Here is a 23,717-nt window from a genome sequence, read left to right on the forward strand (position 1 = left end):
GTCAAGAGCGATACGACAGAGAAGAAGAAGTATACCTACAGTCACGGTCATTAATGTACATAGCCCTTTGTACTTACTGTGAATGACCGTGAGTGTATATTTACATTCCAATTTAGATTCATAAAATTATGTGACTAACATATTAACATTATTTTTAGCTTTTCAGTTCGATTTAAAATGCAGCAGTCGTGTTTTTAATTTTTTAATTAATTAATTTTATTTTAAACATTTTAGTGAAAAAACTAAGTAAAACTACCATTTATAAGGATTTCCCCCGACGATTTAGTTTGTCAACAAAGTTCTTTTTATGTGGATAGGTATTAGCTCCTAGGACTGGGACCTTCTAAAGGCAGAGACACACTTATTACGGGCGTCTTTTCTGTGGATAATATGTGAATGTGTTCACAATTTGGGACATTTGATATTTGATATTAAATATAGCTTCTTAACTTCTTAAAAAGAAGTGGAATTTTGAATTATAATGGCCATGAGGGTTTGAAGGTCCACAATAAAGACTCAAAATTTTAACTGTCACTAAAAAAAGTTTTTGATCCAATTATCTTCGTCGCAACTTCAGCACGACGACGCACACATGGCCTTTGGCAAAATAGCACCAATTCAAAGATCAATAATGACAGACTGTATGTAAAAGGGCCTATTCGACGCTAATATCTTTAAGTGTTAGTACCTACCAGTGGCGGCGCGTCAAACATATCCATAGGCAAGCCGGGGCTAATTAGGCTTACATATTTCCTTTACAACTCTGCTCAAACGTCCAAAACCAGGCAAGCTGGTGGGAATCGGCTTTTATGGACGCGCCGCCACTGGTACCTACCTACATTCAAATGATGAATTTCCAAATAAAAGTAGGTAGCCCTGACAGACTAGATGGCTGAATGCCGAGCTCTGCGTAGGGCCGAACACCCAAAACGTCCAAGAGAAGCGAGTTTCTACGCGAGGCTGAAGGCTAAGCTGCGGGACGTTAGCGGTGAAACATAAAACCACTGTAGGTACATGTGTTAAAATACATAAGCTGAAGACCGACCTCCGCGTAAGTTGAAGGGCTAGGGATTCTAGCAATTCCTGCAATTTCTTCAAATATCTGACCAAGTTCCGCGAGTACTAACCTCCCGCAGCTCGGTCTTCAGCCTTGCGTGGAATTGCGACTTCTCAATTATGATACTAGGAGAAATTGTAGAAAGCGCGTACCTGTCGGACGCTCCGGGCCTTCGGCTTTACGCGGAGTTCGATCTACGGGCTTCGCATTTAAACACTGGCTATGCCCGACTCTTTTTGTACGAGGGCGCCGAAGGCGCCCGACTTTGGAACGCGTGCATCGCGCCACATACGTAAAGCTAAGCCCCACGCTTTAAGTATGAGGGCGCCAAAGGCGCCCGGATATGCTAAGCGTACGGCATGTCACGTACGTCGGGCTACGCCCAACTCTCTTAGTATGAGGGCGCCACGACTTTGGAACGCGTACAGCGCGCCATATACGTCGGGCTAAGCCCGACGCTTTGAGTACCTACAGCGTGTGACGTACGTCAGGCTACGCCCGACTCTTTCAGTATGAGGGCGCCGAAGGCGCCCGGTTTTGGAACGCATACAGCGCGCCACGTACGTCGGGCTGCTTTGAGTATGAGGACGCCGACGGCGCCCGGGTTTGGTAAGCGTACAGCGCGCCACGTACGTCGGGCTACACCCGACGCTTTGAGTATGAGGGCGCCGAAGGCGCCCGGCTTTGGTAAGCGTAAAACGTGTCATAACGTCGGGCTACGCCCGACTCTTTTAGTATGAGAAGGTCGAAGGCGCCTGGTTTTGGACCACGTGCAGCGCGCCACGTATGTCGTGCTATGCCCGACTCATTTAGTATTATTCAAACCCTATCGAAGTTCACACGTTTAGATTTCAATAGGGCGATTTAGTTCCTAAAATTACTTTATAAAAATATACCTATACAAGTCATATGGATGATTTGTATATATTTTTATGATCAGCGGTAAATACCCTTTTATTTGATAGCTCACTAAATAAGATAGAAGAATTTATTTTTCTTTTCACATTTTGTAAATCCTTATTTAACCAAAATAAGATTTAAGCGCGTATGTTGCATATATATTTTAAATCGCCTTTCAAAGCTCTTCATTTTGAGACCCCACTCGATAGGTTTGCAAGATTTTTTTTTCTAAACGTCACGCAATATTGTGTATTACGTCCGCCATATTGTTTTTATAATGACGTCATATAGCCTATGTCACCCGGGATAACGTAAGGATTCTAATGACATATCATACATCTAAATCGGTTAAGGCATTCAGAAGTTATGGTGGAATAAAGAAACTCACATACATACAAACATGAACGCTGAACACAATACACTCTTTTTGTTTGGGCAGTCGTGTAAAAAATTGGTAATCATTTTTTAATTACTATCCACTAAGAAATTCAATTCACCACAAAGATCGATACCACCAAAATAGAAATAGGAACGACCCAATATAACTTTTTCTCTCATTTCCCACGGCCTCCTACCGAGTTGAGCTAAATACATTCTTTATTAACTTTGCCAAATTACCCGATTAAACAGGCTTCAATCAGCGTGTGTACTGACCGTTTATAGAATCCTTAAGGAACTCATTTACATAAGTGAGTTTGCTTTTTATCTTTGAAACAGAGACTGAGAAAAAAAACCTTTGAGGCACGACCTTTTTTGTCAGATTTATATTTGACAATATCGTGTCCGTAAGAATTTAATTTAGCGTGAAAGTTAATTAAAACGAAGTGAGATTTATTTGGGATTTTCCATAGGTGTATTCGGGTAATTTCGTATGTCGGATAATTCCAAAAATCAGATGAAAATGACCCAAACTTCCATCATAGTAAGAGTCCGTTTTCGGAATTATCCAACGGTTTTCGACATTCGTAATTACCCGAATATACCTTAACATGTTGTAAGTTTTCACTAGTTTTCCTGATACTTATATCGTAAAATAACTTTTGAAACGTCACGAAAAATGATTGGAAGCAAATAAGTTCGGTTTTGTTAAGGTAATTACTATACTAGGTACTAATTTTCTACCTAAATTATTCACAAAAGCCTTTCCTTCACCTTGACATAAAATGTTTAAAGACAATGGAAAGTCTTATATGTTATTTAAGACGCACCCAAAATATAAATCCGTAACGAGCAGCGATCAATAAAAAAGTGATCATCATAATGTTTTACGAAGGTCGAAACAGCTAAAGCTGACAGCTAATAGTACATTTCGATGCTAGTGCGGAAGGTATGTCATTACTTCACGAGCACCGAGATATCTTGCCACGAGCCGCAGGCGAGTGGCAAGACTCGGGACGAGTGAAGAATGACATTTCCGCACGTGTATCGAACGACGTTTTTTAATACAGTTGCGAAAAAATAAGAAAAACATTGTTAATCGTACACTAAACAAAAGTGGTAACAGTGACAGCTCGGTTAGAAGTTGTCTTTAAGTATATTATATCTATGGGCGTTTGGCAGCTATTCCGTTCCATTCAGTCAACTTATTAAGAACGGAATTTTCAATATTGAATATTAAAAAATAAACGTGTTATAATGATGAAGAGGTAAGTAATTAAATATGAAATATGTAATATTTTTCGTATTCTTACATTAACGGTAGGTTTTTATGCTGATTACGACGTTTAAAGGAAACTAATATTAACACTCATCAATAAGTAGTCGTGAATTGGAACAAGTATAAATTTAAAAAAATTGGAAAAGTAAAAAGCACTAGTTCGAGATAACCAACTTTCCGCACGCTAAACAGCTACGTAAAGTAGCACTTTTTGAGCAACTGTATTAAAAAATACATTAATAGAACTGTCATTACTCTTTTAAACCTCGTATCTGAATGTTGCATCGATACTGATGAAGCTTTGTTTTAAGTTTGAAATACTTTATTACTTTATGCCATTGAAAATGAAATGTATGCGTATTCGGATTGTAATGACAGTTTATGAATATAATCAGAGAATAAGTAATAGTACTACCGTACAGAAAGGACAAATCCTACAAAACCGAAGTTTGACAGCGGTTCAGGGTCGAATCCCTTTCAAACTTATGGCACTATCCTTTTCGATTATTTTGGGTTGTCAAAATTCAAGTAGTTATCGTATCTGTGGTCGAGCACGCAAAGGGACGTCAAATTGTGTCAACCCTAATATTAATTGCTCGGGATAATGCTGCGCCGAACGGAGCCAAGTTTGCCCGAAGTCAGGAGTGTCTCCGCACTGACATGATTTGGATTGTTATGTATACGATCTGTCAGTTTCAAAAGTGACGTTTCTGGTTAATGAAATGTTAAAAAATCAAAAGGTATTTCTAAGGGTTTTACTTTGGGGAATGAAGCCTTATGATGATGAATATTTTATGAAGTGACCCATATCGTGTGTAGACGGTTACTGTTTTTCTCTTGAGGAAAATGGCAGATAATTCTCGCATATACTGTTATTTAGTGGAAGGTCACGACTTTCACCTTAGGAACCCACTGATTAACAGTCCGCCGGACAGAATCGGCCTTTCAGTTAGAACAAAATTTTGACAGTTCCGAACAACTGACAGGCCGATACCGCCCGGCGGACTGTTAATCAGTGGGCCCCGAAACTGTTCAAATACGCCTTCGTTATGAGTTTACTCAGAGCTAACTATACAGTAATTTGAACGATATAATATTTTTTCTGTCCATAACAAAATACATCATAAAAATTATCTAGTAATAACTATTTGTCCTCTATATTTTCCAGCGACTACAACTCGCGTAAATAATATTTCCCGCATTTCTGTTTTATTTCGTACATTTCTCTCGTCCCAGTGATTTAATTTATCCAATGCCCGGGGCAGGATTAGATTTCCCGGGCTGGTATGTACTTCATTGGACGCTAACTAGGTTTGGCCACCACTATTTGTAATTGTCCACTGTGATAGGATTTTTATTGGAGTTCAAACATAATAGGACGCGAAATGGTATTTGTTTTACTAGATTGTGGGTTGGATTTTTGTGGATTGTTGATATAAAATTGATTGCAGGAGAAAATTTCTTTGCTTTTGTACTTTTATAAATAAGCGGCTTAAAATCTATATGGTGTATTCATATTTAATTACACAAACGGGTCTACCGCGATATAATTTCCGTTGACATTTGCTGGGACGTCAGTCTTTCTGTGACCACAGCTGGTACAACACAGCTGAAACGTCGGAATTTAAGGTAAACACAATGAAATTATATCGCGGTAGACCCGTTTGAATAATTGAGTTTTGAGAGTTTAAAGTGTGATATAGTGTATTTTTACCCGACTACTGCAAAGCAAAGGGAGGTTTATGATTTTGACCGGAATTTATGTTCATCTGCTCCCTTTAAACTTCTAAAGCGCTCATTATAATTTTACACATGAGATTATACGAATCGTCTTTAGTGTCCGCTGGTTATATACTATATGAAGTCACAGTAATTAACACATTTGTGATTTATTTTACTTTATTAGGAACACTAAACAGATATCGTACAATATCATGGGTAACATACAATTGGACATTATGGCTTAAATCTAGCACCCCCAGTGGCGGATTTGCCCTAAGGCACAGTAGGCCCGGGCCTAGGGCGGCAAGATATTTAGGGGCGGCAAATTGTGACAAAAAATTCGCTGATAGTAACAAGAAATAACTCAAAATGTAGTCAATATTATGGGTGCCTTGAAAGGGGCGGCTACAGGGCCTGGGGCCTAGGGCGGCAAAGACTGCAAATCCGCCACTGAGCACCCCCCAATATTTTCGAAGTTATCTGAAGGCACCTTACGACCCGATTCTAACAATGCTTATAAGAAGTCACAGCGGTACGATACCGAGCTGTCAGTGTCTTTTGACATTTCCTGCCGTATTCGAACTTCAAGATATTCACAAGAGACGACACGTACTAAATCCATTCTAGATAAGTTATAGTTTAGATATCAACTGGTTCTCTTTTCGGGCAACCAATGTCACTTTTACGTTAGATAGAGTAAGATATCTATTAGATGTGAATTGGTTCTCTAAGTCATATCCTGTGGAAATCGTTCAAGAGTATCTCCAGAATCGCGTAAATGTCAAATATGACAGGTTAGATCTTAAACATATCGTTATCGTATCTTGGTGATGTCTAAAAGATATCTAATAGATATCTATTTCAAAATCCGAATTGGGCCCTTCTTCAACCAAACCGTTGTTTGAATCTTGCCAGTCACATTTCTGTGCACATAAGCGCCTTACAACTTTACATTGAAGATGAAAATTAAATTCAGAAACTTCATACCTAACGCACCTGGCTATATTTACCCTCTAGAAGCTTAAATACGCGTAAACGGAACCCCTTCTGCATTATAAACATTGTTTATGAATGTTAATAAGCGTAAACATTATCGTAAATATTCTTGGTTCGTCTTCATAAAGTCTCATAAAGATGTCGAGGCAACGGACTCGTGAACTGTAAATTGTTATGGACTGTTAATTTGAAAACTTAAAAATATGAGCATAACAGGACAATTCGAACGTGCATCTGACATTAAACCGATATTTGAATCATATTGGTAACATATCAGTTAGTTTTCCTACACCTGCTTGAGGGTTGGTTTTTTAGCTTTTAGAATTATTTTGTAGCTTAAGTACCATAAAGTTAAGTAAGTTTTTTAAAAGCTCTTAGAATATGTCTAACTCAACAACAAAGATTTTGTGAGAGTTATAATCAGAGAAAAAAACCGGACAAGTGCGAGTTGGACTCTCCCACCGAGGGTTCCGTACTTTTTGTTATAGCGTCAACAGAAATACATCATCTGTAAAAATTTTAATTGTCTAGCTATCACGGTTCATCAGATACAGCATGATGACAGACATACAGACGGACGCAGTGGCGTAACTAGGGGGGGGGGGTTAAAGGGGGCACGTGCCCCGGGCGCCGTCTAAGGGGGGGCGCCAAAATGGGCAAAAGACTACCTCTCCGCCTTGCCAAAGGCACAGCAGGAAAACTTTCGTCAGTCGTATTTACCACCACTGTGAAGTGTGAAATTCGGATGGTATCTAATCTGGTCCACAGCTCAAAAGAGAAAGCCGATCTTTTAGGTACTTTTATTTGCCTCGAACTCGACCTTGAAAGACGACGCTAGCGCCCTACCGCCCACCATCCCGCAGTGCGAATACTCTATGCCAGAAACGTCTATCAAGCAGAGGGATATTCGGTGGGAGTTGCTAACTATGCTTTCATTTTATAAGGCGAACGGGCTGAGTGCTTCAGAGTTGTATTCCGTGTTAGCGCGTCTTTTCCCTCAGGGGTCTCCTGTCGGGAAGTTACCATCTTATGGACTGTCCAAGAGACTACCTATGCAAATGGATTGCTAGCCCTTTGTCCGGCAGCCGCATATGAGCCGTAGTAGACGGAACCTACTTAGCTGCTGCTGCATATCTGTGACATGTTGTCTATCGGACGACAGTAGGTACTGGGGATTCCTATACAGGCTGGTTAAAAATAACTACATTCCCGTTGCCAGGGAGGTTTTGGGATTATAATGAGCAACTTTTACTAGGGGATCAACCCAGAAATCGCAAAAAAAGTTTACCCTGCCATAGAAAATGGACCAACCAAAATGTATGAACCAGCCAAATTTCTTTTTCGCGACTGAGGGTTTGGTCCCATAGTAAAAGTTGCTCATTATAATCCCAAAACCTCCCTGGCAACGGGAATGTAGTTATTTTTTAGCCACCCTTTATACAGGATGTTCTCTACCGCCCAGAGATAAGTACAATGAGCTGTTGTCTGAAGAATTGTTTGACATGCTGCCTTGTTGCCAACGGTGACAGCTTGCCATCACTGCCCGCTCGCCGTATTAGAATAGGCAGAGTGTTTATCCTCACACCCTAGAACCTAAATGGTCGAGCACTGTGCGGTTTAAGAGGAATTCCTTTCACACCGGGCGGGAGAAAATTTGTCGAAATAATGGAACTCATTCCACAATAAGTTGTATAAGTTCCCTTTTCTCGAGAGGCTACAGGCTACAGTATGGAGATCTCCAAAAAAGAAGTGCATAAGTTTTAAAATGGTCGGCAACGCGCATGTACCTAACACTTTTGGAGTGTAGACGTCCATATGATGATACTATTTTTTACTTTACATTAGACAATGCGGTTACCGCTTACCATCAGGTGGGTCGTAAACATGTTACCCACCGATGCACTAAAAACACATATAATTTATATGCACCTGATGGTAAGCGGTAACCGCATTGTCTAATGTAAAGTAAAAAATAGTAACCCTTTTGTAGTTCATTTCGTTTGTGGGGGGGGGGGGGGGGCGCAAATTTGGTGCCTGCTCCGGGCGCCATATCCTCTAGTTACGCCACTGGACGGACGGACAGTGGAGTCTTAGGTAAAAGGGTCCCGTTTTTACCCTATGGGTACTTACGGAACCCTAAAAATGAATATCATAGTATCATAGTAGAATAAAATAGGAAAATAAATTAGCCAAGCCGCAAGGAGGTACCAAAGAGGTTTGAAAAAAGTCGAAGAATATAGACGAGTCTGAGTACTTAATAGCTTACTTTTCGCATAGAAAAACGTGCTCGAAAAGTGCTTAGACCAACTTTTTACGGATTCAGTACGCAGATTTTTTAAAGGACTTTATGTTTTTATTTGTTGTTATATTAAAAATGGAATGACTATACTGTTTATAACAATTTAGTCTTAAGTCAAAGTTAGGCAGAGAAAACCACAATAATCCATAAATGTGTTTACTTTTATGTGTATATTGCGTAATTAGGATTGTTCATTTTTTTTCAAATGTTCTATTTCGAAAACCATTTCGAGATATAAGGTTTTTAAACAGTTTCCGACATTTGCTGCGATATAATAATTGAGGATTGAAGATATTACAACAAATATCCTTATGACCTTAGTTTGACCTTCTCCTGGGCTGAATGTAAAGTCATTGCATAATAAAAGTTATCGAACCATAGTAAATAAATCCGTCACTCACGTATTGTCAAAGTTATCATTGTCATCGATTGTCATAACAAAATTTTTCAGTTAAACCGCTGCGCTTGTTTGTTACAATTTGATTTATAATTAATACCTAAACAGTAGCTTTCATTGCTTAATAATATATCAAAAACGTTGTTCCTATGTGTGGGAATGATTCACAAAAATAATAGTTCGAATCCACGAAGACTACGACGTGAAAGATGGTGCCGTGAATTAAACTTGGAATACCTACCTACTTCACGTGTTACACACAGTATTGCTGTGAGAATCACGTTGATGTAAGTATAAAATTAATATTAATTTACTACAATTAAGTATTTAAAAGCTCACTTTATTGGTAGGGTCGTGGTATCTATTTATTTTCTGTGGTAATGTAGCCAGAGTATCTAAAGGCAAACCGTTAAACAGAGATGGTGCCTACTAGAAAGAAGGAATATACAAGAATACATAGCCATACTCAAAATTCAGCCTGAAACTGCTTTAAAAAGATATAATTTCTAATTTCCAGGTACATGTTGCAGTTCAAGCTGCTGATATCATGGTGGACAAGACTTAATAAAGAGTTGTGAATAAAAAAACATGTTTTTGTTTACCTACTTTTTTATTAATTTGGGAAATATGTTATAGGTATAAGTTTCCAAAAAAAATAGTAACTTTACATTAAAGGTATGTTTATCATGTTCTGCACGAGCATCTGACAATGATGGCTTCTTGTTGACCATCCAGAAGAGAAGTGTATGGTTTGTTATTTACTCTGTTCCCAGGCATTATTTACGGTCGTAAAGTATTACGACGATTAATAATTAATACGACGTTCGTTTCAATACAAAATGCTCAACTTTGTTCTGGGCCCAAGTGCAGTTACATATCTCACAGCTGTATCTAAATAGGAATCACGATGACCTGAAATAATAGGATATAATTAGCAAAATTGGCATGTTCCTAATATAGTAGTATAAGTATGTAGTACAATATCCAAACAATGGTGACAAGCAGGCAGAAAGCACCCACTGGGTGCTAAGCTACCTTTAGCAATGGACGCTTGTAACGATTTTATGAATCCAATCTTCTTACAAATCGAATCAGTTAAAATATATATGATGTCGTCGCCCCCATGCTAAACTAACATAAGTGTAAATTTGTCAAAATTGAGTTATTGATGTAATTCTGTACCAAATATGACAATGCACAATGTGACCAGTTTTCAGACTTCTATCTTTTAAGCTTTCAGAGTTACCATTGTACCAATCTGACTTAATAGTTCTTTTATCCCATGGTAGACTCGCGAAGTGTAGATAAGGTATTTTTCCTTGGCCGACACCAGTAAATAACTAACGAATCTGCCATTTTCGTTAACTTTCTATGGTGGCAATTATTATTGACCGGTACGATTAGCCTATAGAAAACTTGCGAATCTGGCAAATACGGTAGTTTACTATGGTGGCATTTATTCCTCATTCATATTAATAAACTATAGCATAATTGCGAATCTACACATTCGTTATTTTACTATGGTGGCAACTATTACTCAACCACATAAGTAGACTACAGCAAATTTGCGAATCTGGCACATATGACAGTTTACTATGGTGACATTTAATATTTATCTACATTTATAGCCTTTAGCATAGTTGCGAAACTGCTCATTCGTTAATCTACTATGGTGGCAAATAGATATAACCACAAAGTAGCCATAGCAAATTTGCGAATCGGGCATATTCGTTACTTTATTCCACACAAGCCTTCTTGAGCTTACTGTGGGACTTAGTCAATCTGTGTAAGAATGTCCTATAATATTTATTTATTTATTTATTTATTTATTATGGTGGCCATTATTACCACATCACATAAATTGGCCTGTTAAAATTTACGAATTTTGCATTTCCGTGAGTTTGTAAGGTAAATAATTCGTTTGTACCTTTAGAGTAACTTACAAGTAAATATGCGAATCAGGCGTTTTCGTAAGTTTATAATAAAATTATTTTTGTACTGTTTACAAGATTACTTGAAACGCATTTTTGCTATACTCGTATTTTATACCACGTCCGTAGCTAGCTTCAGAGTTAGACCCTTTAACAGCCTGTACACTTCTTTTTTTAGGGTTCCGTACCCAAAGGGTAAAACGGGACCCTATTACTAAGACTTCGCTGTCCGTCCATCCGTCCGTCCGTCCGTCCATCCGTCCGTCTGTCACCAGGCTGTATCTCACGAACCGTGATAGCTAGACAGTTGAAATTTTCGCAGATGATGTATTTCTGTAGCCGATAGCGGCTACAACAACAACAACAAATACTAAAAACAGAATAAAATAAAGATTTAAATGGGGCTCCCATACAACAAACGTGATTTTTGACCAAAGTTAAGCAACGTCGGGCGTGGTCAGTACTTGTATGGGTGACCGTTTTTTTTTTTTTGCATTTTTTTTCGTTTTTTTTATTATGGTACGGAACCCTTAATGCGCGAGTTCGACTCGCACTTACCCGGTTTTTTAAGAACCGGGAAAAGCTCGATCTCGGACTCGTTCCACAGCCGGAACCCGCGGGAGGAAATATCTCTTGAACTGCACAGTGCGCGACCATTTAGCTACTAGTTTAGGGTGTGAGGATGAACACCCTGCCGACGGCGAGCGGTGCGGTGATAGAAGCTGGCCGTTGGCATCATGTCAAACTATTATTCAGAGCATAGACCATCGTACAAGCGGTAGAACACATACAAGGAGGTAAAGTCTCTCCTTAGACTTAATACCGAGGCTCAATACCGCTTGTGAGTTTGGGACTGTTCATTTTGTATTGGGAAGGGGGCGCTTTGGCACTGGAAGTGTTAAACACAACTTCTGGTATGCTGTCTGGCCCGCTCGACTTATAAACGTTGAAAGATATATAGCAGCTCCCGCCGAATATTTATCTGCGTGATAGAGATTTCTAGCATAGAGTCTGATCAGGGAGTCGTTACACAAGCTATTTTTTTTAAATTCTTTATATGGCAACTTTTTTTCCTATCACATAAGCTGTCAGTTTCAAACTGTCATTTATTTTCATAGTAATTTTATTGCCAGGTGCAGTTCTTATTGAAATTCCCACGTTTTTTTTGTGACACGACTCGCTGGTCAGATTCTATGAGTACCGCGGGATGGTGGGCGGCACGGAGCTATCGTTGTCATTCGAGGCAGAATTCGAGGCAAAAAGAGTACCAAAGATCGGTTTTCTCTTTTACACTGTGAGCCAGAGCACCGTCAGCTTTTCGCAGTGGTGGTAAAGAAGACTGACAAAAATTCCTTCGGCAGCTTTGGCAAGTGCTTAGAACGCGCGACTCCCCACTGGGTAGCCCGCTAGATTTTCAGTAATCCTGCCAAAGAAATCGTATTTGGCTCTAATAATGGCTTTTTTACTGGACCTCAAGGCAGCATTTAATTGGCGTTTCACATCGGAGACTTTCGGATCCTTATTAGCTACGGCCTTTGTCCAAGCCCTGTAAGCGGCTTGCTTGCAAACTGTAGCTTCTTTACAGGGATGGTTAAACCAAGGACGTCTCTTTGCTCCCGCACCTATTACCGAATTGGGAATGAAACAATCCATTTTTGTATTGCTGTTGATGCCCCAAAAAACCACCAGTATCGTCTCGGGGATATTGGCTGCGCAGAATATTCTGATGTGAATCAGGCCGCGTAGCCAAGATGCCAATCGCTTACGCTCCGTAGCGATCGAAACGCAACTGTCACTGTCGCGCTAATATGGAAGAGTGATAGAGAGACATAATGGTTTTCGTTGTCGAAGCGATAGCGATTGTAACCTTGGCTAGGCCGGCTGAGCTGCCTACACGGGTACGACGCGTAGAATTCACGCAGTCCGTTCCAATCTGCTGATTTATACTGCCGTACGCGTCGTGAGCTAGTTGGCCGTGGTGGATCGCATGGTGCAAGTGTCCGGACTAGACAGTGATTGGATGAACATAATTTTCTAAAAAAAAAACCAGAGGCAGTAATCAGATGAACCAAGAAGCGCGTTCACTGAGACGGAATATCCGTCCGGACGTGTGGTCTGCAGGTCTAGTAGAGAGCTTGCATGGTATCGGTTTTCTCGTGGGGGAAATTACCAGTGGCGAGAGTTCATAGGCCAGAGACAATTCGTAAGCAGACCTTCCTGCGTGGTCGGCGGACCAGGACCCAAGCCAATCAATGTAGTAGGCGTTGAAATCCCCCAAAATCACCGTAAGACCTGTACAGGCACGCGTAGACGTGAGTGTGGCCACTGTAGTCTACGCACACGCACACCCACAGAACTGACAGGTCAATAGCTGTCTACACAGGCATCAAGGTGGTGACAGCAGACATCCTGCCGGACATACACTACATATCCCGGCGTATCTCATGAACTTGTGTTCAAGTGTATAGCCGGGATATATTTAATGCAATGTCTGCCGGGCAGGATATCTGCGTCTCCATAAGAAACACGATGGTCGGCTGCACAGATTCTAGGTGGTGATGGACTGGGATGGACATAATTATTATAAGGCCTTGTCAAGTACGTAGGTAATGGTTATAAAGTCTGACAAAAAAGAGTAGAAATTAAAAAGTGGCAACACTGTAGTAAGGTCAGGTTTTTCTTAGATTGATTTGAAAAGGACGACACTACAGTATTGCCACTTTTTAATTTCTACTCTTTTTTGCTTATAAGTGTTTGATTATGCAAAATATTCTTGTTGAAATCAAAAATAAATACAGATTCGCAACTCAATTTCTATACAAATGAATAGGAAGCATTCACATACACCAGAGTAAACACACGAAACTGTCATTTTCGTAACTTTACCTCGGTCCAAATGTTTTAAATGGATTTATAATTTGCGAAAGTGGTACTTTCGTGAGTTCACCATGGTGAAAAATCTTATCTTTTTTTTGCTATCTATGGAGATGCAAAATTGCGAATGTGCTGTAATTCCCAATTCCAATAAAATAATGCATATCTGACAAATTGATCATGTAATACATGCATTTTGAAAACACTGTGTGTATACTATATCAATACAACTGCAACGACTACTTCAAAAAAAACAAAATGGAATTTTTAGGAGCTTCAAATCGCTCTCCTCAAAAATGTGTTTTTTACAGTTATGTTAGTTTAGCATGGGGGCGACGATGTAGGTAACTTACATCTGTATTTTTGCTCCCTTGATTTCAGCCAAGTTATGGTTGGAGTTGGATGCTATATGGATACATACTCCAACAAAACTAAGTTATATTACATAACTTAGGCAGATTTCTGGAATCAGCTTTCTCAAATTTATAGCGTAGGTATTTTGAAATTAATGATTCAAAATAAACGAGTTTTCCATTCCAGGCGATTGTTATTTATAGAAACTCGTGACACTGACATTGTCGACAGGTGACATTACAATCAATTGACAATGACAACTATTTTTTTAATGCTTGTTGTTGCTTGTGCATTATCCTAATCAGCCGACATGTAATTTACGAGAAGTCGTATCTCATATTTTCAATAAATTATAAATATTCAACCGAGCCACGAATTACTAAATCATTCAAATTGGTATCTTAAATTAACCTATATTTTCAGAAAATAAAATAAAAATGGGGGTCTAAAAAAAATGAACAATCCTAATTATGTTTCTTTAAAAAGTGTTAAAAAGGTAACATTACATTGTGACCTGTATAAATCTGGTTTTTATTTATTTTTCCTAAAAAGACATACGATACTAATAACACCTTAAAAAAAGGTTCGAGAGTACATTTGCTCCCAACCTATAAAATATAATCAGAGCTAATTTTAATTAACAAAGAGACAAGCAATTTCGTCAAAAAGTAATTTTCGTAGGTATTAAGCAACCCTTTCCAAAATTATTAACACTAAAGGGATTATTGTGAAGTTTAAGGCATTGTTACATAGATAATTTCAAGTTTGTAACTACGTGAAGTTTTAGTTAAGACGATGTAACTATTAAGTTGGAAACTAAGTTTGTATTCAAAAGAACATACTCTGTTTTAGGGTATTGTCTTATTTAAAATATGGAGAAAAAAATGTAGTGGCGGATTTATCTTGCTTGTAACCGGCGTGGTTTAAAAAATATTTATATTTAAGGTCCATTTCCAACGACAGCTGCACTACTGTTCATTAGGGTTCCGTAGCCAAATGGCAAAAAACGGAACCCTTATAGATTCGTCATTTTACTATGGAAATTGACAATGACGGCGACGCGTTCAGTACCGGTAGTGCAGCTGCGGTTAGAAATAGAATGTTACCATTATTCGTATGGCATTATGAGTTGTTCTTATAGTTTTACTATTTTAGGTTTTCGTAACTCAGGTGAAGTTTTATAAGACATGGTGAAATTGTGATTATAATTGTATAATGAAATAGGAAACTCTATATATCCACCAAAAGAAAAATATCGTCAACAATAATAACCCCTATAGCATAACGAGCCTTACGCTTATGCCCAGCAGTATCACGTATACTGGTAAAGTTAAAGTAGGTAATGAGATACAGTGCTCTCACATTTTAAGACGCTCAACCAACGCAATTATTTACTCTACAGCCTTATTTACAAAATATCACCCAGGTTGATACTCAGAGCTCCTACAGGTATAAAATCCCGGGTGCGTGTGACAGATTTTATACCGCGGTTCCTATTCCCATATCTTACGAAGCTTGGGTAAACCAGACGCAAAAAAACCGGCCGAGTGCGAGTAGGACTCGCGTTTCTAGGGTTCCGTACATAAGTCCGTCTCACGCTTGAGTGCACATTTCTAATAGGTTTTCCTGTCATCTAAAGGTAAAGAACTATTTTGAATATTTTTTTCAAAATTTTAGACCCAGTAGTTACAGACATTTAGGGGGGGAATGGTCATTTTTTGGCTATTTTCTTAAATAACTTCGAACCTATGTATATTAAAATTATAAAAAAATATGTCCATCTTTGGGTCACTAATTTACATATTATGTGTACCAAATTTCAACTTAATTGGTCCAGTAGTTTCCGAGAAAATAGGCTGTGACAGACGGACAGACAGACAGACGCACGAGTGATCCTATAAGGGTTCCGTTTTTTCCTTTTGAGGTACGGAACCCTAAAAAAACAAACCAGTGTAATTGATCTTTAAGGATAACGCACGCTAGCCACGCTAGAAAGGTCAAGCAGATAAAAAATGTATACCCGCGGGTTACATATCTTTTTGCCCAAATGTTCATTGGTCCATGAGAAACCTTTTTCAGTATGACCATTTTACTTACATTTTTAACAATCTGGATCACGCCTAGAAAATCTCTCAATATGTATTCCAATGTTTCATTTATTCCACCCGCTGATTTTTAGATTCCCCTGTGCTAAGTAAACCAAGGGAATAACGCTCCCTTTTCCAGAGGTGCCGCCATAAGCCCCGTGACATATTTTACACATACTTATTTGCTCGCTGTCTAGCAAAAAATCACTCCTAACGAAGAAAAGGAGGGAAATGTAAGTGAAAATAAACATATATTGTGTACTAAGTGCCTTGGAAATTGCCTTTATAAAAGGCGCGAAGTATTTTGAAATATACCATTTCAAGATAAGGTGGTCATTTACGTTATAATATTTTTGAAGACGGAGTATTTACCGTGCATAGGTATTTGTTTTGGCCAGTTCCTGATATTTCAGGATAGTTGCAAAATAATGTTCAGAGGTTTTTTTTTACAGAACAGTCAACAATGTTAATTCACAGTCAGTCAGTAATGAATCAGACTACGCGTCAAAACTACCTACAATTTTCTAATAACTTAACAAAAAGAATGCCACTCTACACGGTGTAACATGAGGAAACCGAATAATTTTATCCACGCATTTCTGAGGTCAGAAGAAGGAAAAAAGGTAATATAGGTAAGTTAATGTAGAACAATAATTAGACAGACGACAGATACGTTTGAACACGAAATGTAGAAATAATTGATGTATAACATTTTTATTCATCTTTTCTTTGTAGTATCAATCAAATAATGGTTAAACATTTTTTCTTTCTAAGAAACTTATGTTTTTTTTTGTACATATAGTACTAACTATATGTATACTAATAATAGGTAGGTATTTTTGATACACGGCCCGATTCGGATTTTGAAATAGACATCTATTAGATATCTTTTAGACATCACCAAGATATACGATAACGATATGTTTAAGATCTAACCTGTCAAATTTGTCATTTGCGCATTTCTGGAGATACTCTTGTATGTGTAATGTTTGCGTGGCTTCAAAAAATAATATTTTCTCAAACATGCAATGAAATATTGATGTTATGTTCCTTATAATAGGCTGCGAAGTATGACGTTTCAGGTGCGGCTAGGACAAAAGGTCGTTAATGGAATTTCATACACATCTTGCAGGCCTAGGCCGGCAAAGTCCTCTTTTTTAATTTTCATTTCACAGATATTTCTGACACAGCATCGTGGCATTCATCCATTAAAAAAAACTAGAGGCAGTATTTGCTTTATGGTTCGCAATGACACTCTGCCACTACGCCTATAAAAAAAAAACAAAAAACAATGTTTGCTATAATTTGCAGTTTTATTTGTATAAAATCAACATAAACTTAATAAATAATACATTCTATAATTTTATAATTTTAAATTATGAATTTAACTACACAAATAAAAACATTTAAAATATTTCATCTAAACGTTAGCGGTAAAACGGTCTACTCAAACACGCGTAGTTATATTTTTTAAATTGATATGGAGGTAAAGTTGAAAAATATTCATTCTGTTTTATTGGATTTATGGTGCGTTGTTGATTTTTTGACTTTAATATGAGTTCCGACGAAATAATGAAATGAATATTAATTGTAATCGTAGGTGTTGGAATTGGCAGCGTAAGCAGAATTAATTTTAAATAACTTGCTGCCTATGCCGCCAAGTCAAAGACGAAGTATGTATATGGTTGCTTATGGCAATTTTATTATTTGAGAAACTAAGAAAAATGGCTTACAGTTTATTAGAAACAGTTTTGTGGCATATTTTAAATGAATGTAACTACAAATTCGTCAACACTGTGGAAATTATACTTATTTACTCCATGCATAAAGCAACGATGTATGTGAAACATGATATCAATATGAAAGACTATGTAAACTTATGTGACGAAAACGACAGTCAGACGGATACAAGGCGAAAAAATCAAAGATACATGAAAATATACGGGTAGTAAAAATACACGACTCGTGTAAAACATACGCGTGATAATGATATAGGTACGTGTTGGTTATACTTTGGGTGTAGTTTACTTTTAGTTTTTTCTATAAATAAAACTTGGGTTTCGTGGATTTTTTATTTTATTTATTTCATTGCATGTTTGAGAAAAGCACTATACATACCTCGGCGGGAAATGGGGTTGCCCGCGCTCAGACCTATCCGGCCTCGCTTCGCTCGGCCGTCTATATGTCTTCAGCCGGCAACCCCTTTCGTCCCGGCCTCTGTAGTAATGTACTATTATATAACTAAAAACATATGAACCAAAACTAAGCCGCAAAACAGAACTTTTCCCACTTCAATTCGCCTGAAAAAACACGACGAAATCCCGTGAGAAAAGCGCAATAAAGTACTACGCGCACCATTAGTTCAGTGGCCAACCTTCAAACTGACAAAGTTACGTCCACTTTACTTTACTTTTCACTTGGCAACAAAAAGAACTTTCCGCCCGCTTACGAGGGATAGTGGTTACCTCTTTGAAGTTTCAGACCTCAACAATGTTTGAGCGTTTTGAAGAATTTGAATTCAGGTTTAATATTAGGTGCATTTTGATGTTGTAATAATTTTGCGCTAAAATTGTGTCGGGAGTAAAAGTGTATTTAAAACAACCAACTTAGAGCATTTAGTAATTAAGTCATGGAAACTAAGTAGCAGTTTGTATTGTGGATGTTTCAATCATGTGTGAATGAGCTTGAATATTCATCTGATATTGATAATGTCAACAAAATGATAAAGGTGCCTATTGTTAACAATAATTAGGTATTCCATTGTGATACGCTTGAGATAGGTAGATATCCCTATCTATCCCTTATCACACTATAAACTCCATTTTCACTAAAAATAATGAATAACAGAAAATTAATATTAGTCCAATCCGCACTAGGCTAGCGTGGGGACTATAGCCCAATAAACCCTCTCGCGCATGAGAGGAGGCCTGTGCCCAGCAGTGGGACGTATATAAGCTGAAATTATTATTATTATTTTATTAATATTAGGCGAAATTCATACATACAAATCAAAAACAATTGGCCACTACTTATAATGCTTAATGACCGTTTAAATAAATACGTTAATCATACTTTGTTAGACTATAAAATTAATAATAATAATTAGATGTGATATTTAAATCCTCTTTTTTTCCTGTAACTGCTGTCTCACTTTTGCCAGGCGTGTCTCACTCCGTGATTTCGTCGCTCTGCTACAGGTAGCTAAAAGTACACCCGTTCGGCCCCAATTTTGGGGAAAGCCATAAGCCGCGCGTGGCGCTGTCGCCACCTAGCGGCCATATCTGTGCTGATCGTAACAGACGCGTTTTGTTAGAGAGTGAGTCTCAAAGGTGAGTCTTCTGTACTTAGTACTAACTATTATTTATTCTGTGCTTTTGCTAACAATTTAATGAAGTAGGTAATATTATTAATATTAATTAAGTAAACTACATTATAATGAACCATTTACTATGTTTATTGTTTATCGATAAAATTCTCAAATATAACAAATGTTATTAAAAAGTGAATATAATTTCCGTCACAACGGACAATCTGCACCGGTCCAGTGCTAAAAAGTTAAAACGTATTTTCAAGAAAACAATGGCTACGGAACAATTCGTAGAAGAAAATGGTATAAAATAACGTAGGAGAAACTTTGGGCCCGATTCGGATTTTGAAATAGATATCTATTAGATATCTTTTAGACATCACCAAGATACGATAACGATATGTTTAAGATCTAACCTGTCAAATTTGACATTTGCGCGATTCTGGAAATACTCTTGAACGATTTCCACAGGATATGACTTAGATATCCAATTCACATCTAATAGATATCTTACACTATCTAACGTAAAAGTGACATTGGTTGCCCGAATTGCGCTGCAAAAGAGAACTAGTTGATATCTAAACTATAATGTATCTAGAATAATCTATATAGTACGTGTCGTCTCTTGTGAATATCTTGAAGTTAGAATACGGCTGTTGGGCTTAGTTAAGGAGAAATAAAAAACAGTAAATACACAATCAGCCATTAGGCATTAAGTCCGCCATTTGTACATTATTATTACGTTTTGTGCAATAAAGTTGAAATAAATAAATAAATCAGCATATGAAGTGGTAGCTAGGTGTATTTTGTTAAAAGACATCTACAATTTTATAATGGACATCAGGGCTATTGTTGTCTGAGCGTTAAGATGAATTTTATCATTCAACAGGCTTCTATTTTGTTCATAGTACCTATTGTTCAATTTCTAAGAAAAACGTACAATTTATGATAGCTCCTAACAAAAGCTGTAAAATTTATTTCACTATTTTGTTTGATTTACTTTTCAAGACGTTTGAAGACATGTTGATACCTAATTTTGATAAAATCATTTTAATTTAGTTATCAATTTTAATTTTTTTCTCTTTAAAATGTGTGTTTTATTTATACTTTAAAATACATTCACAACAAACATATCAAATCGTTTTGACTAAGATAAATTATAATTTTAGGCTTGCCGCATAAAAAAACATTATTTTACATTTCAAAGCATTTGATAATTTACTGCCTTATACCTTGTTTTATATGAATGTAATGGGTTTACATGAAACCCCATTAATATTTCAAAAACACAACCCCACACAAAACAGAATCCACTTCGCGCAACCACATTTGTATTCCATCCAATCATCACCTTAAAGCCTTAATCAAAAAACAAAATTAAAGGCAAAAGGAACTCACGAATTACGTATTCCATCTGCGTAAAGTGAAATCTTGTACACCATAAAACAAACACCGTTCACGATCGGAACACTCGCGCGCGCTGCGACGCGTCCACACCGCAAGGCGGCCTGCGGGCGAATGCTGGCAGGTGGGAGCGTTAGGTTGTCTATAGGGACGATATTAATTACGTATTGTGATGTGTAAAATGCCTATTGTAAAATACCTTTTGATTAAGATGGTTTGATTACTGGTTGCAAATGTACCTACTTACTTAGACATGATTTTTTTTAAATTGATTAGCGTTGTTTGAAAAAAGGCTTATGGGTGAATGCAGGCAGGTGGGAGCGTTAGGTTGTTTATAGGGACGATATTAATAACGTATTGTGATGTGTAAAATGCCTATTGTAAAATACCTTTTGATTAAAATGGTTTAATTATTATGGCTGATTGCAAATGTACTTCGACATTATTTTTTAAGAACTTTGTTTTAAGAATGGCTTGTCGGTGAATGCTGGCAGGTGTAAGCGGTAGGTTGTTTATAGTGAGGCGATATCAATTAGGTTTTGTGAGAGTGATTGTGTAAAATGCTTATTGGCAAATATCTTTTGATTAAAATTATAGCTGGTGGTAAACATAATTAGGGATCTTTTTAGTGCTCCGTACCTCAAAAGTAGAATTAAATATTGATTAACAACTGTAAACGTAACAAATACGATATAACATTTTATTGAATGGCATTATTAAATATGGAGGGCAAAGTTTTTAAAATTCAAATATATGTACTTTATTCATGTAGGCCTAGCAACAAGCACTTATGAAATGTACGTAAGTATTAAATATATAATAATATACATTATGTTAAGCTAATTATCAGAGCAATTTATTGATGTTAATATTAAAGTGATTTCCATTTAAAAGCTTAATGAATTAGAGTGGGATTAGCGAATATTTGTTACCAATATGGTTAGCATTTGACCTGAATAATTATAACGTGTGTTGTTTTTCTTTTATAAATTTGATATTGAAGTATAGAATCAAATTAAAAGTGGAAAAATTCACTGACTTGGGTCTTGAACTCACGACCACTGATAAGCTTATTATAGCAGAGCATCATTCGCACACTTTCTGCTCGATACAACATTTATTTATATATTGAAGCTTATATAAATATTTGTAAAGTAATTGTTTATTCAGTGTTATAATATAAACATATATCATTACAATATGATACGAAATATTTTAAAATAATATATCAGAGTTACGATAAAGATATGCTACGCTTGTCGTAGCAAGTGCTACAGCGTCACGTAGCTACGAGCCGGCGTAGCAGCAAAACATTGTTTGTAGTGAAACAATTTTTACTGGATAAAGAAAACAAAATTACCTATGCATTGATCAAAATATTTAACTCGTGGTATTTTTTAGTTTAAATTAGTTTATTAATTTAATGATAATGAATGACAGTATAAATTAATCCACGTTAACCTAAGTATACTTATATGAATATATATTATGATCACGCCAATCACCAAAACATCGTCAAAGTCGTATCAAAACCAGTTCAAATCCATCTCAAATAAGAATCGATCTCGATATTCAATTAGGCCAATTCAAAAGTACAATGACATTACGACATTATAATGATATATTAATTAAATTATTTTTCTCAAAAATGGACGGCAAAGTCGACTTCGCCGTCTAAAAAATAGGTCGCGAAGTTTATGGTCAGTCAAAAATTAAAAAGTTAAAAACATTGCAGTCTCGATTTTGGGACTGCAATGTTCCATACAAATTCCATTATTTGTCGAGTTCCAAACTTTTTAAAAGTTGAAATGGCCATATGAAATGAAGGCACAGGCCCATTAAACAGCCAAACAGATGATTAGTACCGCGACTATTTAGCTGTCTCAAATAGGTTGGCGTATTTTCGGCAGAAAAATACACTTCTATTTTTTAATTAAAAAAATAAAAAGGCGGCAAGGGCTTTTTTCTGTGAAAATGTATACGTAAGAAAGTTGCTTTTGTATAATATTTCTGTGATATTTATATTTCTTGCACCATTTTTGAGAAAAGCACTATATATGACTCGGCTGGAAGGCTACTTGCTGGCTTCGGATTCAATTAAACGGACTCCCAAGGTCGTCCGTTTAAAACGAATCCTCAGCCTGCAAGTAGCTACTTCCGAGCCTCGACAATAATGTACTATAGTTATCATGCGTCTTACCCGCGCCGATACAAAAAGTACGAGCATAGAGAAATATAGTAAGAATAAAGTGCTCACTTCATACATCAGTTATGATACCAAAACGACTATTTATTTTCGCAGTCGATATCTAGTATCACTCTATGTATTTTTTTTCTCTATGGTACGAGCGTAATACACGATATTTGAATGACATCAGTTAGATCTCATTCTGATATCAGTGTACATTTGAATTGTCCCGCAAGTCTGTCACGTGGCCAATATCTGTAATGGTTACGAATCGTGTACAAATATAAGGGTTTGATTGAAACCATTCAATTGGCATCGGCGAACGATTCGTGGCCATTAAATCTTATTTATGAACGATTGGAACCTTTTATGGCGTCCTGGTACCTGTTTACTTAGACTATTATGTTTTCACCATACAGAAAAATAAGAAAAACATAGGTTTTTAGCAAGGGCCTGGGGTCCATATTGGGTCGCAATAATTGATTGTCCTAATGTAATGTTAAAGTGACATTCCATTTCCAAGTGCAGCTGCAATACTGTTCAT

The 23,717-nt window shown here is 37.2% G+C and overlaps 1 protein-coding gene across 1 annotated transcript in view; it reads right to left on the minus strand.

Moving 5' to 3' along the window:
- Window positions 1-21,143, minus strand: part of LOC134664291 (acid sphingomyelinase-like phosphodiesterase 3a) — a 107,944-nt gene extending 86,801 nt beyond the window's left edge. Inside the window, exon 1 of the mRNA XM_063520850.1 lies at window positions 20,980-21,143. The gene's annotated coding sequence lies outside the window, so the exon portion shown is untranslated. The remainder of the gene's footprint in view (window positions 1-20,979) is intronic.
- Window positions 21,144-23,717: the final 2,574 nt, after the last annotated feature.

Source organism: Cydia fagiglandana, chromosome 5 (genome assembly GCF_963556715.1).
Source record: "Cydia fagiglandana chromosome 5, ilCydFagi1.1, whole genome shotgun sequence".
In the NCBI taxonomy this organism is placed as follows: Eukaryota; Metazoa; Arthropoda; class Insecta; order Lepidoptera; family Tortricidae; genus Cydia; species Cydia fagiglandana.